The following is a 20,684-nucleotide window of genomic DNA, read 5'->3' on the forward strand; positions in this document are numbered from 1 at the left end:
TATTGTAAAGTAATTAGCCTCCAATTAAAATTAAAAAAAAAAAGATTTGATGTCCCTTTACAAAGACTATCTTTCCATATATATATGTATATATATATAGCTAAGTTTTATAGTCTGACTACCTAATGTTTGAACTTGAGCTAGATGTGGAAAAAGTAAATTTGAACAAAAGTAAGACTTATTTATTTCAGGGAAAAGCAATAGAAAATATTGTAACTGTGAGACTTACTCTTTCTGTCACTCCTTCTTGTCACCCTCTCTACCCCCAAGCCTCAAGGAAGCACCAAGTATACACTTGAAGCCTAAAGGGCTATGGCAGGTCATAGTCTATCTAAAGAAGGTAAAGAAATAGCTTAAGGTAACAGCACCAGAGGGAACTCTTTTGGAGCAACATCCATCCTTTCCCATTCTGGTGGATAAAGAAGAAAAATACATCATTCAAATAATAGAGAAGATTTACATCTGATATTGGCTTTTATTGTCACAGGAGGTATGACCCTCAGAAAAACAAGCCAGTTCTAGCTAACATTTTCTTCCTAACATCTCACTTCTACCCCATCACCAAGTTTGTAAAACAGTGAGAACATTGCTGGTAAAAATAGGCTTGGCTAATAATAAAACATCCTCTTCCTGAAATTAAGGCTGGCTATTGAACAACATTGGTAAATATACTCTCATCCCAGTTTTGTTTTTGGAATTTACATAGGGACTTCCTGACGTAAAGGCACTTTACCCCCTCTTTAAACTTTGATTTCTGCTAGTGAGGCCTCTTTGAAAAGATTGTCAGAGTGGCTTCGAGGCCATTTGAGAGCTGGACTCCACTTGAATGGACAACTAGAGCAATCCCATAGCCATGATTTATGACCTCCAATGGCCTTGTCTAGGCAAGAATGCTGGACTCTTGATCCTACTGCTATCTTCTTGAAGTCATATGCTGTCTAAAAGGGAGTGAATTCAAAAATGTAACTGAATGCCCTATTTCTCTATGTTAGTTCAAGAAAACTAGTCAGAAAGGGCTCTAGAATGCAAATATGTGCACCTTAGAAAAAACTGCCTGCCCTTTATTCTATATGGTATGTCAGATATTGAAATTCTCTTTATCCATTAGAGAAAAACTAATTTGTCTTCCATGACTTAAGAAGTGTTTTATTTCCCATCTGCACAGAGAAACAACAGAGCCATTAGCAAAGGGACAAAATATTTAAGTTTCAAGCCCTATGATAGTCTATGAATTGATAGAGTAGAATATTAAAGGGAAACACTAGGGCCTACCAACCCCTCAACCAAATATCAGGACATCCAATTACATGTTGCAGTGACCCCGAAAGGCCTGCTTGAAATCTTAGTGTCTTAATGCTGTGCCCTTTATTACAGAGAAAACAATGAAAAAATTACCTTTAAAATATATGTCTCTGTAATTGTCTGCTGATAGACTTTCATTGCCAGATGCCCTGTTCATATCAGTAAAACCTGATGATCAAAACAAAAACCAAAAAAAACCCAAAACCTAGAAAAACAAAAACAAAAAAATCCCTTGAAGCTCAATTTCCCTGGGACTCTATGAAATAGCTGGCAAAAGCTGCTTTGACATTCTTAAGTCTTGAAAGTTTATATCTTGTACCAAAAGATTTCTTGAGATTTACTGGACTCAAATAAGACTTTGTCAGAAGTCATGGAACTAAAATGGCATAATCGTGGTACGCCCTGGGAGCAGTAGCCGTTTTAGGTGAATTGACATCTAGATAAAATCTTTTGGTAATGCACAGATATCAAGGTTAGGCCATTTTGGACTGTTATTAAGCCATGGTTTTCAAAGGTGGCCTTTTTGGCTAATGAGTAATGCTTTAAGTCACACCGATTTCATTTCCCAACATGAATTCCCTTCAGGACACATTTAATTGGTACTTTTATGCCAAGTGCTATCACATTTTAATTTGGTTTCTCTGGTTAATAAATATAATAAATGTGTGTAGAGCTCTTAGTTAAAAAGTTTCTTCAAATAGATTATTTTATTTTGGAAACTCACATATATTATATTTAACAAATCTATACCCTTAATGGTTTATTTTAACACTTTTCTGCACAGGAAAATTTAGTAAGCTTCAGATGACTTTACTAATACAGTTAACAAGTTGGCTCCTGTGCTCAATAAAAAGGCAAGTCATGGTCGTTTCAAGAACATATGGAAAATTTATCAAATTTGGTCATGGATTAGGCAAAAAGGAAGTTTCAACAAATTCCCCCCAAACAGGTAACATACAGAGCAACATAGCTAGTTACGATAACTGAAATCTCTTTACATTCCCCAAAACATATGAACCAAGGAGAACAAATAAAATTGTATGTAACCTGTAAACTAATAGATAGCAAATTCTGTAACCTCAATTTTCATGAGAGTTTGGACTTGAATAAACAGCAGAGGATCGGTCTCAGAGCTTCTCTGGAGTGGGGTCTTGTGAAGTTGCATACAGGATGGAGAGGACTGTTCCCAGCACTGCAGAACTTTTAAACTGAGAGCTCTATACACATTTATTATATCAACCAGAGAAACAAAAAGAAATATGTGACCACGTTTGGCATAAAAGTACCAATTAAATGTATCCTGGAGGGAATTCACATAGGAAAATGAAGTAGGTGTGTCTTAGAGCATTACTTATTTCTGAGAAGAAGGAAAAATGCTCAGTACAGGAGTTCTGAAGCTTGTTCCCATTTTTTGAGCAACCTGTTGAGAAGTGTTATGTTTGACTGGGGTTGATCCTGCTTCCACTTATCACTGGAGAGTGAAGGCATCTTACTGAGGGAGTCTGTGATAAAAGCCAGTGTCTTCAGCACTGTGTGCAGTGTGATGACTAGAAGCAGGACGGGCCTCACCCCCAGGGAACAGCTGCAGACTAGGGCCAGAGCCTCAGGATAAAGGACAGCTGTGTGTGCTCGGTTGCTTCAGTTGCTTCTAACTCTTTGCAACCCCTTGGACTGTAGCCTGCCAAGCTCCTCTGTCCATGGGATTTTCCAGGCAAGAATATTGAAGTGAGTTACCATTTCCTCCTCCAGGGGATCTTCCCAACCCAGGGATCGAACCCCTGCATCTCCTGCATTGGGCAGATTCTTTGCCACTGTGACACCTGGGAAGCACCCCTAGAGGATAGAATGGCATGGACCAAAGCCCCTTCTTGGCTGACATCCTTTCCCTGACCACAGAGGATGAGGAGATGAGGGTGAACTTTTCCCTGAGAGAAATTTTAACTTGGACTAGAACAAATTTAATTGAAAGGGACATGTTAACTGGGAGGAGACTGAATTACTTTTATGTGGCAATTTATAAATTTGTCTCCCTACTCCATCCCTTGCCTGCTGCTGTCATTGGCACAGGAGTACAAAAGCAAGATGAGCTACAGAAATATAAATTTACAGTTTTTACAAATGGATTTGTGACCTTAAAATGTGACTCCTTGTTATATGATAATTCTTTTTAAAAAACTGCTGTTTCAAGGAGAAAGACTATAAAAATATTCATTGTATTTACATCGCTAACTCTCTTCTAGGCAACAAGCTGCACTTGCTTCAAGCTGGTAATATTCATAGTATTTTCTTTAAAACCCATGCTGAGGGTATAGTCAATATAACCTAGTACATTTCTTTCCTCATATGATTTTTAGTCTATAATTTTGCGAACAGCATTTTCACATTCTTAAATGTGAAAATTCATCTGTGATATTTAAACCCATAAGTATCAGGATGCATTTCTAAATCATATTGTTTAGTTTTCCTACTAATAAATTTGATGTTATATGTAATTTTTTCTATGAATAATAAGAAATCTTAGTTTTAAAAAATGTCTGATGTCTTATCTACATCATTGTGTTAGATGCATTCAAAGCATCTAACATGCTTTGAATGAAAATACTCATTTTTCATTCCAATGGTAACATGTGGTAATATTACCACATGTTTCAAAGCTCTATGGAGTGTAGCAGAGGACCACAGTGCCCCTAATCTCTGGGTTCCAGTTACTGAGGAACAATGTGATAGCATATGGTGAATGGTGCCATTGGATTCATGGTCTCTGAAGCAGAACATTTAACTTCAGGACCAAAGATGGGTCTCGGTCACTCAGAACTTTGTGTGCAAAATTTTATTTAAAGTGACAGGACAGAGAAAACTTCTGACATAGACATCAGAATGAGGTAGAAAGTGTACCCACCTCACTAGTTTAAGCAGGACCTTATATCTGTTTCAACTAGCTGCTGAGGATAGATAAAAAGAATACCTCAAGGTTGTAAGAGTTCCAACGGACCCTTTCCCAAGACATACATCCTGAGATAAGTTTGGTACAAGATTAGCCAGGGAGAATAGGTTCTGGGTACTGTCTCTGGACAAGATATACTATTGCTGTGTAATCAGTGGTACAAGTCTTGAGAAACAAGTTCCCAGGCAAAATTTGTTACAATTATAGTAATTAACATAGACCCTAAGAAAAGCATTTCCATGAGTAAGATGTTATGCTGTGTGATCATTAGTTCTAGACCTAAAGAAAGGCCAGTTCTCAGGCAAGATAAATTGTTGTACAAGGCTTAAGTAAAGCATGAGTGAGAATGTTCACCTCCTCCTTAAAGGGCCTTGGACTGCCTGCCTAAGCTTTGACTGTTTCACGTCCCCCTTTTACTTTTAGGAGAATATGGTTGCCAGGGAAAGGGGTGGAAAAATCATTTTGTCACTTCTTCCTGCTGGTAAGGGGCGCAGACCCTAAATTGTTGAACCACCATATTCCCCTTATCCTCATATTGAGGGTCTCTGATCCAGGAGCCGTGAGTAATGGCTAGAGGAGGCAGTAGAAACTGTGGGAGCGTGAACAATCATTGTAACTTAAATGCCTCAAGCCACTTAGATACAAAGTTCATTATACAGTTACACATATAAGGAGCAAACAGCAAGAATAAGATGATTACAATTATTACAGTCAAGATAGTTTTCCACCAAGGAGGGCTTGTAAGCTAAGATTGTCTCTATGACCAAAACAGATATCTGCATCTAGAATATCAGGGGAGTCCATTTTGAAGAGTGATCAGAATCTCTGCCTCCCTGCTACTTTGTCTGGGAAGCCATATACAGTGGCTTCCTTTAGAAAGAACAAACTAGACAAGCAGATTAAAAGACAGAGACCAAAAATCAGTAAAAGAATTATTGCAATCAGCGATCAACCAAGAGTAAGAATCTGGTTACTTTTGGTAGTAACTTTGATCCTGTTCTAGATAGAGTCAACACTTGGGTTGTCTTGTTTATAAGAATGGAGCCATTTGGAGTGTTCTTATACATTTTGAATGTAGGTATAACAAACCCAATTAGAAGTAGTTGAAAGAGTGACAACCTGAACCATAACAGACAAAATAAATCTTACCATTTATTTTTAGAAGATTGAGTCTGAAACCCAATGTAGGCAGATGTTTTAGGGACACTTATAGCCAGATAGCCAGTTGTCTAAGTTAGTACAAGTAGGCTTTGGCCTCTTATTGTAATATTAACATATAAGCCAAAGTAGTTGTCACCATTAACAATTTAAGCATTTTTTCTAGGTATAAGAAGAAGCAAGAATTTCGGCTCAAGAAAATCTTTACCTGAAAATATCTATCTGAAGGCCTGTTTTGATCATTTTTCTAGAGCACAGAGTGAGTGCCTAATGTCTGATTTCCACCCTGAATTCCATTTAGGGGATGTTGAAAATCAGCGACTGTAGTGTCCATGATTTAATCTTTGTAGAGGCAGACGGCAAGTGCCAGTTTCCAGTCGCAGGGCTCCTTTAAGGCCTTGAGGTTGACCATGGTTTGAGGGGGATTTTATGACCATCTTGTCCCATGTGCTGAGAAGGCTCATTCCCAGGTCTGTTGATTTCATTTCCACTCAATGTGCTGTTACTGGACTAGGCCCTGTGAGTAGCAAAAGTCTCTGGACTGTACCTGTCTCACTAGTCTCTTGGTCCAGGAAAATGTTCCCTATTGTTACTTCTTCTCATATACAGAGTCACACCATTATAATTATGGATTTCAAATGGAACTGTACACCATCATTATTGTGTGTCTCAGTCACACACTTGATAATGTAAGGGAAAACACTTTTTGAAGCAGGCAATAAAGGAAACAATATAGTTAGCAGTAATAGTAAAATCATAAGAACTTGAGTCAAGGACTTCCATTAGGTATAGCCCAGTGACATCTCCAGATCATCTGAGTTAGCTTGTTAAATGACTATAGCCTGCTGTTAATCTCCTGGTTGTAGACTCCGGAGCATCTGATCTTTGTTCAAAGACTGGTTACTGAGATAATCTTTAGAGACAAACTCAGAGTGTCCTTTTTAATAACTTAATTAAACCTCTTAGCAATGTAACATAACCACAAGAAACTATCTAAAAAGTGAGTCTTAATAAATACAGACCTTAATTAAGAAAACTAGAACTTAATATTCAGTGAAACATAATAGATGTCATAGGCTTGACATCAGTTGTGTGGGTTTTTCTTTTAGAGCTCCTCAGTATACTCTGAGATTTCTGTATATGTCAGGAGACAATCTTTTTTACCTTGATAAAGCTGTTCAGAGCCCAAGTATCTCCAGTTTCTGGAAGGGCAAGGCAGAGAGAAAAGAAAAATGTTTTAATTTTACCCACTGGTATAAACCACTAAATTGTTTTAAACCATCAGTAACTTGAGGAGAAGAGCCTCTTTATATCTGCAAACAAAGATTAGAAGCCAGTAATATGTCAGACAAAAAGTCATGAGAATTGTAAGCATATTTAGCAGTCTGTTCAATCCCATGCAACCGATCCCTTTGTTCTGTCTTCCCTGCCTGACGACCAAGGATGTCAGTGAAAGCGATAGTCTCCAAGAAGTTGCCGAAGTTTTTTGCCAATGTCTGTATGACCTGTCCAGCAAAGTGGTTGCCCCGATCACTGGAGATTGCAGAAAACACATTTTAACCATTTTTTTTTTCCCGTTGTGAGATATTAGCCCAGAAGCCAGAAAAAGCTTTATCTTATCAAATAAAAGTGAGATTTATCAAGGATCCAGGAAAAGCCAAGTAGCTATCTTGGATTTCTCATAGCCCCAGCTATTGGTTTATAGCCATTGTTTATCCATTTTAAATCCTCTGATGAGGGGTTAATTTTGTAGAAGCAGAATGAACTTTGTCTATGTGTATGCCATAGTCTGTTATCAAAAGCCACATTTTAAGAAAACTTCATTCTTTTAACAGGGAGAGAAAACCAAATTCCAGTTTTGTACCAGCTTATATTTACTATGAAACAATAGTTATTAAATTAGTCAAAGTAACAATAAGACTTCAAAGGCAGTTTAATGTCTTAAGAAACTTGTACCATGCACAAACCTCTTTTTTCACTTACCACAAACCTTTTTTATGCTTTCTGTATTTATCACTTTATTTGCCCATTCAGAGAACAGCCACCTGTAAGTTCAAATTTACTTCCTTTTTCCTTAACAGAATGTAATTCCATTCTTTATACCTTTTTGTTGAAAACACACGTCTTACTTTCTTTCAGCAACCATGAACTGTACTTCATATCATTTCATAGATTGGTTTATATAAATCACCCAAAGCTATATCATTAGTAAAAGTATCTTCATAATGTCTATGTTAGGATTGGGAACACGTGTACACCGTGGTGGATTCATGTTGATGTATGGCAAAACCAATACAATATTGTAAAGTAGCCTCCAATTAAAATAAATAAATTTAAATTAAAAAAATCAATAAACAAATGTTCAGTACCAGGGATCAATTCAATAGCGAATATTTCCCAGTTCACATAAACCTGAAATTCATTTTAGTTTAATTTTCTTGAATTTAGAATTATTTGATTTGTAAGCCCTTACTTCTCTTTAGGCCAATTAAATAGAGCTCCTTGACAATTAGCCTTTAGCAATGTTGTCCAAGGATGGAGACAGACATAAATCTGGACAGAGACCTTGCAGCTTTCTGCTTGAAATTTAAAATGTCTGTTTGCCCTTTTTTTCCCCCTTTGGCTTGAAGTTCTACCAATTTGCCCATGGCTGGAGTCCCAGACAGAGTGGCTGTGTATCTCAAGGACATGATAAGAGTTAACTTCAGTCTTTTCCTCAGGCATGCTTTTGTTTCTCAGGCAGGGTTGGACCTCCAAAAAAAAAAAAAAAAGTTTTAATAAGCCAGCTTTTTCCTAATCGCATGTGCAAAAAGAACCTGTTTTGCAATTTCAAAAAGATTTAATTTTAACCAGTTTTCTCAGGAGTCTAAAGAATATCATGGCTATTCAGTGTCAAAAATGTCATCTCTCCTTTTTATAGTCATAGTTTCATAGCTAAAATTTAAACTGAGAATGTTCAAATTAGCTCTAATGACAAGGATAGACTAACTGATAAGATGTTGTCCCAGTAGGGATTGTCTCTCTGGGCAGGTGAGGTTTTCTCTTGAAGCAAAGAAAGCCTGCATATAAGGGACTTTTTAGACTCTGGAGACCAAACTTATACCAGTTTTTCCATGATACAATTCAAAGGGGTGGTTCTGGAACTGTTAGCTACCATCTGTAAGAGAGAAAAAAGCAGCACCCAGTGCCATGGCTTTTTTCTACCAGAGGTGTCCCTCTCTGCTCTAGATGGGGATGGAGACAGGTCTTCCACTCAGCTTCCTTCCCTGGCTGGAGTTAACCTGTCCTTTACTGACACAGGTGTCTCACTATCGTCCCTCTGGGTTCTCCCACCGAGGCAGGGTGGAAGTGCACCAAGGGTAGACCTGATGGCATCTCAAACTGATGTCCAATTTCTCACTATTAAAATCTTTGTCTGTTTTCTGCTCCTCTGATGCCACCCGGGCTGATATATGCTAGCAAAAGAGGTGGCAAAAGGCTGGCCAGCAAAGAAAAAGGGATTTTTGTCTTCGAGCTATTAGGGCCAATCCTTTCAGTTCATTTCCACAGATTCCACAGAAAGAATATCTAAGGAGTTGAGACAGAAGCCACCGGAGAGCCTCCTGTGGTCTGCTAAGAGCCAGCATCACCAAAAGAAGAAGCCCATTGCCTTTCCGATCTGACCAGATCCTAGGATTCCCAACCTGTGTCCTCAGAAATCTCACAGTCGTCAGCAGGGCCTCCATCCATATAGACCGGAGGTATGGCCACGACAAGGACTCACTTTCAGATCATTGCTGCCTGAGGCAGGCAGCTAAGAGAGGGACCTTCAGTCTGAGAGATGTTCCTGGAGCCAGAGTTCTATCCAGCTCCCAAATGTTCTCCTGTCTGCAGTGCATGTAAAGACAACCCACGTGTAGATTTTGGCTTTTAGCAAGACTAGGTACTTCATAACTGTCAATCCAAATTTGGGGTTAAGTAATAGTACACAGTAACAGCATCTATTGCAAGTTCCTTGAAAGTCTATGATTCCACAGATTAGGTTAGTAGTTTTAATTCCCCAGATAGTTATGAAATGATCAAAGAGACTGGGAAAAGGTGACCGAGAAAGGAAAATTTGGTCCACACGCTCGGCCCATTTGTGGTTGCTCCCCTTGCAGGGACATTGGGTACCTCTCGGCACTGGCAGGTTTTTATAAACCCCTGAAAGGCTTCCCTTTTGGGGCATTATGAGGTGCCATGGAACTGCAAAAGCCAGGCTCTACTCTCGCTTTGCACTTGTTGTTTTGTGCATCTCTAGCTTCCAATCGGGCTTCCCTGGTGGCTCAGAGGTTAAAGCATCCACCTGCATTGCGGGAGACCTGGGTTTGATCCCTGGGTTGGGAAGATCCCCTGGAGAAGGAAATGGCAACCCACTCCAGTATTCTTGTCCGGAGAATCCCATGGACGGAGGAGCCTGGTGGGCTACAGTCCACGGGGTTGCAAAGAGTTGGACACGACTTCTAGAGTTAGTAAAGTGGAAAACGTTTTTACTAGGAGAACTAAAGAACTAGAGCTCTAAGTGTCCTTACCTTGTCTTGAAGATCACAGACAAGCCCCTAAGATGATAGCTTATGGTGAACAGTGCCGTTGGATTTGTGGTCTCCAAAGGAGAAGATTTAACTCTGGGACCAAAGACAGGTCTCAGTCACTCAGAACTTTGTGTGCAAAATTTTATTTAAAGTGACAGGACAGAGAAAGCTTCTGACATAGACATCAGAAGGGGGTTGAAAGTGTACCCACCTCACTAGTTTAAGTAGGACCTTATATACTTCTCAACTAGCTGCTGAGAACAGATGAAAAGAATATATCTCAAGGTTGTAAGAGTTCCAACAGACCCTTTCCCAAGGCATACATCCTGAGACAAGTTTGGCACAAGATTAGCCAGGGAGAACTGGTTCTGGGCACCTTCTCTGGGCGAGATATACTGTTGCTGTGTAATCAGGGGTACAAGTCTTGAATAACAGGTTCCTAGGCAAGATTTGTCACAATTATAATTATTAACATAGAGCCTAAGAAAAGCATTTCCATGCGTAAGATGTTGTGCTGTGTGATCCTTAGTTCGGGACCTAAAGAAAGGCCAGTTCTCGGGCAAGATACATTGTTGTACAAGGCTTAAATAAAGCATGAGTGGGAATGTTCAGTTCAGTTCAGTTCAGTTGCTCAGTCGTGTCCGACTCTTTGCGACCCCATGAATCGCAGCACACCAGGCCTCCCTGTCCATCACCAACTCCCGGAGTTCACTCAGACCCATGTCCATTAAGTCAGTGATGCCATCCTCCTTAAAGGGCCTTGGACTGCCTGCCTAAGCTTTAACTCTTTCAAAGGTAGATACACATCCCACTCCCACTTAATGTCTGTTTCTAGAGGTCTATACACATGCTTTGTGACCAACGGTGGTTGTGTTGGGACCATGCTTATTCAGACAAATATTGACATGCAATATTGACATTTAAATATATTAACATTTCCATTCTCAGCTGACTCATTTACTGGGAACAAGTTCACATGCCAATCCATAGTAGGTAGTTAATAAGTATTTGTTGGATGAATAAATGAACATATGGGCTGATATGCATGAGATCTTAAAAAATGAAGTGTGGCATATTTTTTGCAATAAAACAGATCTCTGTTCTTTTGTGATGTTCATGGTATTTTTTCACTGATATTCGATATGAAAGTAAAAGTGTCAGTTGCCCAGTCATGTCTGACTCTTTGTGACCCCATGGACTGCAGCTCGCCAGTCTCCTCTGTCCATGGGATTCTACAGGCAAGGATACTGGAATGGGTTGCCATTTCCTTTCTCCAGGGGATCTTCTCAACCCAGAGAGCAAACCCTGGTCTCTTGCATTGCTTGAAGATTCTTTACTGTCTAAACCACCAGAAAGCCCCCCTTTTCACTTAGAACTGATGTTTGGTATAACACATAGTAACACAAATAATAATAGATCTGCTACTACTACTACTACTACTAAGTCACTTCCGTCGTGTCCGACTCTGTGTGACCCCATAGACAGCAGCCCACCAGGCTCCCCCGTCCCTGGGATTCTCAAGGCAAGAATACTGGAGTGGGTTGCCATTTCCTTCTCCAATGCATGGAAGTGAAGAGTGAAAGTGAAGTCGCTCAGTCATGTCCGACTCCTAGCCACCCCATGGACTGCAGCCTACCAGGCTCCTCCATCCATGGGATTTTCCAGGCAAGAGTACTGGAGTGGGGTGCCATTACCTTCTCCAAATAGACCTAATACATAATAGCAATTGATGGAAATCGTAGTAGAGAAGGAGAAAGAAAATAATGGAACTGAAAACAATGAATGGGAATAGCAGGAGTAGCACTCTGTGACTTACTTCATAGACGTATGACACGCTGAGGCCTCCCAGGTGGTGCAGTGGTAAAGAATCCACCAAGTCCCAATGCAGGAGACACAGAAGGTGTAGGTTTGATCCCTGAGTTCTGAAGATTCTTTGGAGGAGGAAATGGCAATCCATTCAAGTATTGTTGGCTGGGAAATCCCATGAACAGAAGACACTGGTGGAATATAGTCCACGGGGTCACAAAAGAGTCAGACACGCATGCACACACTTTTCTATCACTTTTATGCAGTTTAGAATAACTCAATGAACTTGGTGTTGACTAGTTTGAATTTCTTTAGAGGAGCAATTGCCCACCAGAGATGGAGGGACCTCTTGCTTTTTCAGATTTGTGATCTAGGAAAGGCAGCCCCCATGACATTTTGGAATCTGACAGTGCCGGGATCCGTAGGAAGTAGGTAGTATTGTAGGATCCACCCGTAGGTCAGCGTTGAAGTAAAGTGAGGAAGAGCTGTGGGCAGAAGACTGTGACTTCAAGAACCTCATAGTCTTAATTGGCGTACGCTCCATTTTCCTTACTTCTATTAATAGATGGGGTAGCTTTTGTTGTGATCTTTTAAAGTTCTCACTGGTATCAGCGTGTGTCTGTGGTGTGTGTGTGTGAGAGAGTATGTGTTCCTTCTTGCCTTATTTAGGACCAGACTTATCCTTCAACACTTGTAGGTGGAGAGCGCTTTTTTCTCCATCAGGATACTGGCCTTCTTCTCAGATAGACCCTACCCCGATGGACAGGAGTCTGAGTGAACTCTGGGAGTTGGTGATGGACAGGGAGGCCTGGCATGCTGCAATTCATGGGGTCGCAAAAAGTCGGACACGACTGAGCGACTGAATTGAACCGAACGGAACTTGCTACTAACGTTCCTCTTTCTTGGCTTCCAAAATTATTACTTACTGATCCACTGCTGATGCATAAGTTTCTTTCTTCCAATCACTGTAGATTGGCTTTATTAAAACAGCCTTGCTACCAAAGGCTTTGTTTGCTACTAGGGCAATCACTATAGTAACAAAATAATGATAGTAGCTGTAATAAAGACTCTGATTCCATTTTTGATCTTAACTTCTGATAGCGTTCAAGCCCCACACCTCCTTCCTTCCATCTTGTCCCATATCTAATCAAGAGAGGTTGTGCTTACTCACTTTTGTTGTGGGTGGGAAATTCAAACCCAAGGCCTATGAGAACCGTTGTGGTCAGCCCCACCTTTAACTACAATAAAACCCAAAGTCACTTACCTGTCTTTGCTATCTCAATTCATTTTCAGACCTGCTTGCCCCAGCTCTCCCTGGAAAGTCTCATTGTGTAGGTAATAAATATCTTAATACTTTCATGTTATGTGAATGATCTTATTAGTCTTGACATCGGAACCAAAGTTTGGCCACAACAATATCCTTATCTTTGCAGTATGGATGACACTGTAATTAGATATTAGGTAAATTCATGAAGAATTTACCATGAGTTCCCTTCAGAATATTTTTTGTTCAGAGGAAACAGTGGCAGAAGATACTAAAGGGTTTTCTTATCCTCAATAGGTGGCAATTCTAGACATCATGTTGGCAGCTCCATGAGGCCAAAGACTGTGATTGTCTTATTCATTGTGTATCTTTAGCATTTAACTCAGTACCTGACACACAAAAGATGCCCAGCAAGCTTTGTTGAACGAATGAATGAGTTAAGTCCTTCTTCCATAGAGCTCTGGTCTCAGGGGAGCAGAAGGAAACCCCTGGGCAGTGTTCTGGTTTTAATGCGTCCAGAGATGTTCTTTAGAGCTGTGGACAAGATTGATAATCAGCATGGAAAAGACAGATGCAAAACCCATGAATGTTTAATACTTTTGATGGAAAGGCATTGTGAATTGCCTGACTGAGAAGACACACACTTCTGAGGCTGCATAAATCAGAGTTAAAAATGGTTAGGAACTGTTTAAAAAATAAAGCATGTAGGTCTGAAATGCCATCCTTAATAGGAAAAAGCAGGACTTAACCGGATGAGAGTGTGCATATTTACACAGTACTAAGTGACTGAGTGAAGAGATTGATTGGGTGTTTGAACATAGGGCTGTGTAATTAAGTAATGACTGACAGAAAAATGCCAGCTGGAAATCTCTGCTTTTTAGTTTTGGTTTCAGTCTTCCTCTGGCTTTGGGTAATTTCCCTCTTCTTGAAAAATTATTCGTGTCTCTAATGTATTCCAGGAATAAGTGTGCATGCATGCTCAGTTGTGTCTGCCTCTTTGCAACTGCATGGACTGTAGCCTGCCCGGCTCCTCTATCCATGGGATTTCCCAGGCAAATGGAGTGGGTTGCTCATGGAGTGGTTCTTCCTGAATCAGGGATCGAACCCAGGTCTCCTATATTGCAGGCAGTTTCTTTACCATCAGAACCACCAGGAAACGGCAGAGTAAGGTATTTAATAATTGAGACTGCATAGTTTTCAAAGCCCTAAGTATTTAATATTTGTCCCCTAACAGAGACAAATTTGCCTACATTGCCCTAGAAAATGGTGCAAACACGTGATGGAAGGATCAGGATAAAGACCCATCCTAAAGAGCCTCTTGACTGAAAACAGATGTATTTTTTCATATCAAACTTGACTCAAACACCCCTTATATTGTGCTAAGCTGCTGATTATATATTTATCAATTTAGAGAAGGAAATGTTCATGATATCTTAATTTGGTTGGTGTACTAGATTCCTATTTGATGGTGTAACAAAACTTTGTGGCCTAAAACAGCACAAATTTATGATCTTACAGTGCTGGAGGTCAGGAGTCTGACATGGGTCTCACTGGATAATATTAAGATATAAACAGGACTGTCTTTCCTTATGGAGGCTCTAGGGAGGGTATCCATTTCCTCTTCCAAGGCAGAGACATCTTGTAGAGATTGTTTATATTCTTTGACCTGGTGCCTCCTTCCTCCATCTTCAAATTCAACAATGTCAGAAATAATCCTCACATCACTGACCAACTCTTGGGCTTCACTCCTCACTTTAAAGGATTGATTATATTGAGTCCACTTGGACAATCCATGTTAATCTTTGTACTTTAAGATCAGCTGATTAGCAAATTTAATACCATCTTCAGCCTTAATTCCATATAAGGTAACATATTCCTAGGTTTCCATGCATTGAGACGTAGGCATCTTTGGAAGGTCAATATTGTAGCTGTCATTTTAAAATCATTTGGAAATAACTCAGAGGGCTCTGTATACAGGCATGACCCAGAAAAGAAAATGCCAGTACTCTTTTGGTATGGATTAGACAGTTTTCTATTTGTGTTTGTCTGTTTCCTTTTTAGAATATTGTTTATTTTCTTAATAAAGGAAAGTGAAGTTTCCTATTCCTTTAGATTTGTTGAGTTTTGGCTGGTTGGTTTGAGCAAGACCTTTGGAGAGAACCTGATGTTGTAAGAGTGGTAGATTCAGATTGTTCTAATCTCATAGTCAGTAGGCTTGAATACAAATCCATTCCTATTTGGAAAAAATAAAGCTTTATTGCATGGGGGTTATGTTCTTTCTGAAGTAGAAGAATATCATCACTGTAGCCGTAGAAAAATTAGCCAGGATAATGTATTGTTATTGTATAATCTGTAATATATATTAGGTGGAGATTAATGCTCTTGTTAAATAGATAATAGAAACATTAATTTTATTCTCTCAACAGAGTAAGATAAAATTTGAGGAAGCCTTCAAGTTTTGTGTATGCACCTTCTGAAACACTTTGCAAAGTGTGTGAATCTTGTGCTGTATCAGATTACTCAGCTATGATTTAGCTCCTGGGCTGGGAGAAACTTTGGTAATTAAGTCGATAATTGCTCTAATCTGGGTCTAGCCTTAAATGCCTATTTCTGGCATCCACTGAAGACATTAGGTAATAATCATAGTACTTAGTAGATATTGTTTTGGGAAAAACAATTATTTTCTTTCTCCTTAGCAAAATGTTTTAAAGTCAATGTTTCTTTGGAAATTGTATTTCTTTTATGGTCTCCTTGGTGATGGAATGCTCACAGCATGAATTCCATTGGTGCTTTTGCACCTCATGCAGTCCATCCGTGCTGCTTTTGCCCAGCCTTCACTGCTTTATTTCATTATCATAACTTTAAAAAAATAGGGCTCACTTTTGTGTGCATGAAGGACGAGATTATTGCAGCCTGGAACATGGCTTGGATTCTTCAATTCCTGCACAACACGTCTGTGGGCAGGTGACTTAGGAATCCAAAGCATGAACAGAACCTGTGCTGAGACCTCCTGTGTAACCTCTCCAGATCTGAAGCAGCCCTTGCCAAATGTTGATTGCTTCCAAATGCAACTGCCTAGGTTACGTGCAAAATGAACATAATCAGTTTTTATTTCCCATGGTGATATACCAACAGCTACATTCATTTCTGATAGTTTTCAATTCAGTAATAATAGCTTGGTTCAGTTTAGTTTATTGAAGACATAAAAATACTTGGCAGCCAGAGGCTGAAATTTGTGGTTCAAGAGAACAAGATTCCAAGAGGACCTGTGCATTGAACATGGGTATGTCCAGCACTTAGAAACCATGATTTATTCATTTAATGAGAAGTAGCTTTCCATAAACATTATCTATGTAATTACTGAGGAGGGGAATTCTGTCTCTAGTTACAGAGAATGTTACCTCAGAATTTAGTTGTGTATATCCCACCTTTTTAATAGCATTCCTTTTGTCTGAAAATATTTTGGGTTCTAGCTTTTTTTTTCTTTTCTATTTTAAAAAATTTATTTATTTTAATTGGAGGCTAATTACTTTACAATGTTGTAGTGGTTTTTGCCATACATTGACATGAATCAGCCGTGGGTTTACTTCTCACTTTTCTTGGGAGAAAACTCTTCATTTTTATCCTTTGGGAAAGAAAGAAAGAGAAGAACACCAAGTTCCTCTACTCAGTAACTAGTTGAGATCTTTACAGATGTCTGTAGTGAAAATTTGGGCTCCCCAGGTGATGCTAGAGGTAAAGAATCCACCTACCAATGCAGGAGACGTAAGAGACACGGGGTTCCATCCCCTGGTTGGGAAGATTCCCTGGAGGAAGAAATGGTGACCTACTCCAATGTGGGAGATCCCATGGACACAGGAGCCTGGTGGGCTACCATCCATGGGGTCACAAAGAGTCAGACATGACTGAAGCGACTTAGCATGCATGCAGTGAGAATGAAGGATTTTCTGAATTCAGCTGAGCATCTTCAAACAAGAACTATTTGGGAGTAATATTTATCAAAAAATATTTGCTAGAAGTAAAAATTGAAAATTTCAGATTGGAAAATATTCGTTCAATGTGGGAGCTCATCATTAGTCCACAGAAATATTAGATAATGTTGGTAATAAAATCCACACTGTTTTTATTCATCTTCCATATCAATGAAGTAAAATAACTTAGGATTTGGGCCGAGAAAACCCAGGCACCACAAACAGTATATCCCAGCTCAGCCACACCACTTTTGAATTGATTGTTTGAGTTTTGGTTTCTTTGTCTACCAAATAAGCAGTCATGTTAACCTCTTTCTTACCTGCTACCTCACAGGTATGCTATAAAGACCAAATAGGATGACGTCTGTAAAAATGATAGGTCTCCTTTTGTGGGTCCTCTCTTTTCTCTGGACTTTTTTTTTATTTTTATGTAAAAAGTGTCCATGATCACCATAAAATATGTTCTTTGAGATGTTCTTATTCCATACACTTTTCCTGCCAGCCTTCTTTATTGCTAATGAAACAGGTTGTAAGTAGTGATGAACTGGGGATAAAGGTTTTCTGTCATCATAGCTATAAGAGGTAGTGTGAAGGTGGTGAACAGAAATGTGATTTAAGATGGAGGTCTTTTATTGTGAAGTCATGGATAACCAACTGGAAGTCATTACACCTCAGTTATGTGTAAAATAGATGAATAAAACCTACCAACATTGTGTCACAAGACTGTCTTCATTAAAAGAAGCAAGTATATGGAAACTCTTTGAAAACTTAAACCTACAAATGGAAATTATCATTATTCTTTTATTTGGACATTGTAAACTTCAGCATTGATAAATGAAACTACATGAAACAAATTATTTCTTGAGAAAAACTTAATGCTATACTAGTAAAGGAGATAATAACTTCTGCTTCTGTGAGAAATAGCTCTCATATAATTGCAGTAAATAAAATCCATAATGCGTTTATAAATCTTTATTTAGTCAGAATGATGACTATTTCATATACTGACCTTTTGTTTTAAAATTGATGAGTCTTTTTTTGTGAATAAGGACTTTAGTGATTTACAAGTCAACAATTGAATCACCACTTTTAAGAAAGCTGAAATAAAATCTGTTTACAACACAGGTGTTTATTTAAGAAACTCCATGTGTGAAAATCCTTAATTTCAAAATAGACTAGTTGGGGTAGGGGATGGTGGGATAATGACTTTATAAAGTTATTGCTTATTGAGACCCTTAAAGGATGTTTAACAACAGAATTGGTATCAGAATCATATTCTGCTACCCAAGTTTCTTTTTTCAATAGCTACCTTCTCTGTTGTAAGAACTTTAACCTATTTACATATAATTATTTTCCCTTCTAAAATGGTTTAAAATGCCCATTTGATTTCTAAGACACAGTGCATATTGGGGGCACGGACTAGCTTTTTAAATGGGCTGGTTTCTTTCAAAACAGGAAGCAGTACCAGCCAAGTTCATTAAAAATCAGCATCGGAGAATACTTACTAAGTACTTAATTATGTAATCAGATTTTGGCTTGGGGGCTGGGTACAAAGTTAGAAAGAAAGAGAGAGAGAGAGAGACTGGTTGTACCTGGCTGGGTGAAAAGAGAGCAAGGGACTGAGACAGCATCCTTCTCCAGGCATGCTGGCCTCTGGTGGCCCACGTCTCTGAGCCTGCAGGCTGAAGCCCCAGACCCAAGATGTCGTACTTCTCCAAGTCCAGTGAGTAGGGACCCTTCTCCATGGGGAGGATCCACCCCCTTCTGGGAATGATTGTCATAGGTACATGGATATAATATGAAGTTAAAACTAAGGACTGCAGGAAAAACTAAGGGAAAAGAAATGACTTTTTAATTTTGGTTAAATAAAAAGTTTTACATGATGTGAACTCATTTAAATTTATTAGATATATTGAAATATTAAGTATAGAATCAATGCACATTATATATTTTTCTGTATTTTTCTTGTGAAAAAATATGTATAACCTTATCAGTAACAGAATAAATCAAAATCAGGTGCTATGTGAGGGTGCAATGAGAGGAACACCTCACTTCTATGATATTCTTGGCAAAGGTATATTTTTGGTATCAAATCATAAGGACAAACTAGGCAAATTCAAATTAAAGAACAGCAACAAAAAAATAAGCCTGGGCTCTTCTAAAATGTCATTGTCATAAAAATTAAAGAAAGATGGGGAAACTGTTTCAGATTGATAAATTCTGAAGAGACACTACAAATAGATACAACACAAGTTTGAGATAGATGCTTTTGTTATAAGGGATACCACTGACACAGTTGGTGAAACTTGAATGGCTTATGAAGATTAGATGTTAGTATCAGATCAATCAAATCCTTGATTTTGGGTAGCTGTATGGTACCCTCGGGCTTCCCTGGTGGCTCAGTGGTAAAGAATCCACCGGCAGTGCAGGAGACAGAGATTCAATCCTTGGGTTGGACAAATCCCCTGGAGAAGCAAAGGACTGCCCACTCCAGTGTTCTTGCCTGGGAAATCTCTCCTCTGGGAACAGAGGAGCCTGGCAAAAGGAGTCCACCAAGTTGCAAGAGTTGGACATGATTTGATGACTGAACCATCACCACCATGGTAGTTCTCATTTTTAGCAAGTACATATACACCATCTTGGGGCCAATGTAGTGTCAGGCTTGCACCTTCCACTCAATTAGTCGAAGGAAAAAGGTTCTTCATACTGTGCTGGAAAATACTCTGTTAATTTGAAATAGAAACAATAAAAATATGAGAGTAAAATCTTATTTAGTGGTTATGAAAAAACATGTGATGTTTCGAATCAGTTGGCACAGTTCTTGGTATAAGGTTGTTGTTGTTCACTTGCTAAGTTGAGTCTGACTCTTTGTGACCCCATGGACTACGGCACACCAGGCTTCCCTGTCCTTTATTATCTCCCAGTGCCTCAAATGCACTGTGTGTTTCTTCTAAAGGACATTTGCTAAGTTTTGGAGCTGTGCCAGAGGCTGAGGAGTGAGAAAGAAAGCCTATGAAAGCAAAGCATGTCTCCTACAGTCTCACATCATGGGCTTCCCTGGTAACTCAGCTGTAAAGAATCCTCCTACAATGCAGAAGACCCTGGCTAAATTCCTGGGTCAGGAAAATCCCCTGGAGAAGGTATAGGCTACCCACTGCAGTATTTGTGGGCTTCCCTGGTGGTTCAGGTGGTAAAGAATCTGCCCGCAATGTGGGAGACCTGGTTTGATCCCTGGGTTGGGAAGATCCCTCGGAGGAGGGCATGGCAACCCACTCAAGTATTCTTGCCTGGAGAATCCCCATGGACAGAGGAGCCTGGCAGGCTACAGTCCATAGGGTCGCAGAGAGTCTGACACGACTGGGTGGCTAAGCACTGGGTGATTGTAGGGCTTTTCAGGCGGTGCAAGTGGCAAAGAATCTGCCTGCCAGTGAACGAGGTGCAAGAAGTGGTGTTTTGATCCCTTTTTCAGGAAGATCCCTTGGAGAAGGGAATGGCTACTCATTCCAGTACTCTTGCCTGGAGAATTCCATGGGCAGAGGAGCCTGGTGGGGTGACAGTCCATGGGGTCGCAAAGAGCCAGATTTGACTGAACTTGCACACACTGGGTGATTGTAAGCTAATTTAAGAAAATATTCTATCTTCCCCAGAACTTCGGTTTATTTGATTTTTCTAGTTGTCCTTGTAGGGGC

The sequence above is a fragment of the Capricornis sumatraensis genome, chromosome 21 (assembly GCF_032405125.1).
Source record: "Capricornis sumatraensis isolate serow.1 chromosome 21, serow.2, whole genome shotgun sequence".
Taxonomy (NCBI): Eukaryota; Metazoa; Chordata; class Mammalia; order Artiodactyla; family Bovidae; genus Capricornis; species Capricornis sumatraensis.